The sequence below is a fragment of the Hippocampus bargibanti genome, linkage group LG09 (genome assembly GCF_051943395.1).
Source record: "Hippocampus bargibanti isolate YZ-2025 linkage group LG09, ASM5194339v1, whole genome shotgun sequence".
Classification (NCBI taxonomy): Eukaryota; Metazoa; Chordata; class Actinopteri; order Syngnathiformes; family Syngnathidae; genus Hippocampus; species Hippocampus bargibanti.
Window position 1 is genome coordinate 9,250,244 of NC_142742.1, and position 4,757 is coordinate 9,255,000.

Genomic DNA, 4,757 nt, shown 5'->3' on the forward strand with positions numbered 1-4,757 from the left:
TTCGCCATCAATACGGATCAACACGAAGTTTTCAGATCAAACAAAGTACCCAAAATGCATTGTGTGTCCTTTCTCGATCAGGGGCGTTCCTTCCGTGACGTCAGGACTCGTCACCAACTCAAAAACAAGACTTCCTGAATATTCAGCGCGAGTCTTAAAACGTAAAATATAGCTATATGCAGTGGAATCTTATTAAAATAAGCTCAGTAGAAGTAATTTGAAGTGATTTTACAAATTATGGGCACAACTTGTCCGGGTTGTCCTTTAAGCGTGCCATGTTGTCTTCATAAAAAATGTGTATTTTTATTTATTACTAATAGGAAGGAAATAAAATAAACACAGCAAAAATAAGTTTACAACTTTGAAAAAAAATACAATTTGTTTGTATTTTTAAATGGGCCAATTTAACAGGAGGGTATTAAAAAAAGTACAACAATGAAATTGTTTAGAATGTGGCATGGAAAGGTATTGACCATTGAAGAAATTAATCACGTCATATTTTCCATGGGGGGAAATTGTTGTTTTGGTGTACTCGAATTCTGAGGTGCCGGTAAATGACACAAAGACAATCACATGATGTGTATACTTCTTTACAAAGATTACGGCAGTCAACCTTTACACCTTAATAAAACATTCATCTGTTAATAAGACATTGGTAGATCAATTTAGAGCTATAAAGCAGCTTAAACATACATTGGATTGTTATAAAAGACACCAAACGCGGCTTTTACAAAGCAGGTTTTTTATGCATGTTCTCTATGTGAAATAATACTACACAAATAGAAGCAGATACTCTTAAGAGAGAAAGAACATAAAAACACACAAACCTGTACCGGTATTATCACAACTGTAAAATATTGCTCGTTTTGCTACTTTGTTTTCCTACCATACAAGACATATAGGTCACACGTCAACCAAAATATTTGACAAGAAAATAAAATAAAGCTGACAAACGTTATTGAGCTTTTGCTTTGAAATGATCAGTGCGCTTCTTCATCATCAACATCGTCCAACAGCGCCTCAGTAACATAAACAAAATTGGCATATGTACAAGAATATACACGTACACACACATAGATGAGCACAGGGTATTAAAAAAATGTGTTACTGGCCCTTTAAAGGACAACCAACGTCACTTTTTTGTTTCTTAACTGACATCAGAAAAACGTTTTATAGCATCTAAAATACCCAAAACACGCAGTATGATATTTTTAGTCAAATGCAAAACACCAATAAAAATGACTTAAAGTGCCCAAAATCTGCAAAAAATTGAGCTGCGAATTGGGCATTTTCATAAAGTCCCGCCCCCAGTTCATGACGTCACGCCAAGACGTCTTGCATTGCTGGAGAATCAAAACAATGGCTTCAGATTCGGAGAATATGCTTTCTTGTTACACATCCAGTTATGAATATGATTCAAATAGTTCTGAAGAGGAAAGCATACATGTTTACAATCGATTAAAGAATTTATTCCGTGTCATTTTGAGGCATCTGGAATGCAATGTAGCGTCCCAGAAAAGAGGCACATAATGGTGACCTCCTGTGGCCACCTCCGTTTCCACAGGCTGATAAATTCCTTATATGGAGCTTGGACGCCCTCTTCTGGCGGCTTTTGGGTGCAACACAAGGTTTTCAGACCAAACAAGTATACAGCAAAATACATTGACGTGATGGAAGGACTGCTACAATGTGTCTTTTTTTCGGGCGTTTCTTTAGTAACGTCACGTACAGACTCGTCACCAACTCAAAAACAAGACTTCCTGAATATTCAGCGCGAGTCTTAAAACGTAAAATATAGCTATATGCGGTGGAATCTTATTAAAATACGCTCAGTAGTAGTCATTTGAAGCCATTTTACAAATTATGGACACAACTTGACCGGAGACGTCGGTTGTCCTTTAAGTCGTTTCCCACCAAGCTTCCGTATCGACATCACACATCGCATCTTGATGAAAAACGTTAACGGGATGCTTTTGTTTTGAAGGCCAACACACACCAAAAAAGCGACCGCTGTGACGTTGTGACATGGGGGAGGAAAAAACGAGTTAAGGCTAGTTAAGGTGTGGGACAAACATACACAAAAAATAAATGTGCTCCCTTATTGGTGCAAAGGAGGCAATCACAAAAACAGAGTTAAAGTGCTGACATGGATCTTTTAACATCCTCAAAATCGCAGTCCTATCATGTGAAATGTGATAATGACGCAGGTTGGCTCAATGGAGGGCAACCTGTGGCCAAAGGATTGAACATGTCAAAAAATAAAAGGATCTAAGCATTGGTTCTTTTGTAAACTAGTCGTGTCAAGTAAACAGATTTTTTTTTAACTCATTCACTTCCGTTCACGAATTTATTCGGGAATTGAAAATATGACGGAGAACGCCATTCCCGAATCTTTTCGGGTTTTGTTTTGTCATGCTTGGGTGCCGATAAAGCGCTGGCAATGTTTTTTTTTTCTTTTCCACTACGGGCAGCATTTCCATTGGATTGGATTGGATTTGCCTTTATTAGTCTCGCAGTGGAGAAATTTAAATTTCACATTGTTTCCATGTTAGTGCTTTGCTCCAGCTTCAGCTGTTGTTAAAGCGCAATATAAACCAATATGTATGTTTTGCATTGTATTTTGGACAGCTGCCCTCATTTCAAGCACATATAACTCCAGACCCATATAATTTAGGGATTAACCGCTGCATTGCATTTTTATGTAATCCTAAAACTCAATATTCTGGGGGTCCTGGAATTTGAGTGAGAGTGACAAAAACCCTGGCACTGGACTGGACACATTTTTGTACGTCTGGCAGTGAATGAGTTAATGAGAAAACATGGTCATTTATGATTGATTATAAACATGAAAATTCAACAAAATGAATAGAACGTAAAGAATTAAACACTTTACTCAGTATTATTTAATCCTATAATCCAATTCATTGTGCTGCTCCTTCTGGTCTACCCGTGTTGGCCACCAGGAGGCAGTATGAGTCTACGGAAGGTGTCACCAAACTACTCATTGACTACTGATGAGTTTGTAGAGCGACCAGAAAATTATTATTATTATTATTATTATTATTATTAGGGCTCTGCGGGAGGAATTGGGTGGCGGAGCAATTACCCTCCAAAATCAATGGAATAATCCATAAAATAATCTTTTGGCTACTCATGTAGTCCTTGGGGGCTAACTGATGCCCATGGGTACCACGTTGGTGACAAAAAAAGAAAAAAAAAACAGAAGGGATCTATTTATACCTGCTGTTGTGTGTTGTGCAGTAAGATGCCGGCATAGAGTATAAAGAACCTATGCCTATGAGTAATGTTATAATATCTGTCTACATGTGTTGCTCCACCGATGGCATTTGAATTTAGATTGCTTCAAAAATCAACTCACAATGCTAACCATTTGAATGCCAATGGCATTTTTTCACATTCAACTAAGAAGATGTTTTAATGAGGAAAAGATATACAGTTTTAAAGGACAACCGACGCCTCCGGACAAGTTGTGTCCATAATTTGTAAAATCTCTTGAAATGACTTCTACTGAGCGTATTTTACAAAGATTCCACGGCATATAGCTATATTTTACGTTTTAAGACTCGCACTGAATATTCAGGAAGTCTTGTTTTTGAGTTGATGACGATGCCTGATCTGACGTCACGTCACGTCTGGAACGCCCCTGACCGAGAAAGCGACACACAATGCATTTTAGGTACTTTGTTTGGTCTGAAAACTTCGTGTTGATGGCGAAATTAGAAGGAAAACACATAAATAACGCGATGGTGAATCGTTGTGTGTTGCACCAAGACTACTATTTGATACTAGTTGACACAAATTACCAGCAGACAAATCAGCCCATTTCCAACGGAGCTTGGGCGCCATCTTGTGCATTTTCTGGGACGCTACATTGGAGTCCTGATGGCTCGAATTGATACGCAAGTACTTCTTTCATCGATTGCAAACATTTATGCTTTCCTCTTCAGAACTATTTGAATCATATTCATAACTGGATGAGTAACAAGAATGCATCTTCTCCAAATCTGAAGCCATTGTTTTGATTCTCGAGCAAGGCGAAGACGTCGTGGCGTGACGTCACGAACAAGGGGGCGGGACCTTCTGAAACTCGCAATTTCCGGGGTCATTTTGAAGTAGTTTTGGGACACTTTAACTCATTTTTATTGGTGGTTTGCATTTGACTAAAAATATATAGGGCATTTTTTAAAACGAAATTCCATCAATATCACAAACATTTAAGGAGTCGTGTAGCTTTTATGGTTCTTGTTCCCGTAAGCTAATGGAGGTAATAAGGTGTGAACAAATGAATGAAGAAAGCGTCTCCATTGTTAGCCGTTAGCTTGGTTAGCATCTCATCCAGTCACACAGCTGCTGTTGCTAACATCCGTACACATACTGTACAGATTGTTTTTTTCAAGTGAGAAAGCATTTCCACGCTTGTGCTTGTCGCTCTCACAATGCGTGGCGTGATCGATATGACAAAACATGAACCGCGCACGTCTTTAGCCCCAAGTTCACGTGCTAACTGACCGCCTGATAAGCTGTACGCTTGTACCTCGTGAAACCTCCCAGTCAGTGTGCTTTCCTCCATCTGTCTCTGACTCCAAACAGATACCGTGAACCCTGAATTACTAAATTCACTGGTTATTAATTTCTTTATGTCTTATTACACACAACATGGGGATGAAAGTAATAAATAAAATAAAATAAAATAAAATAAAATAAAAAAATAAAAAATAATAATAAACAAATAAATA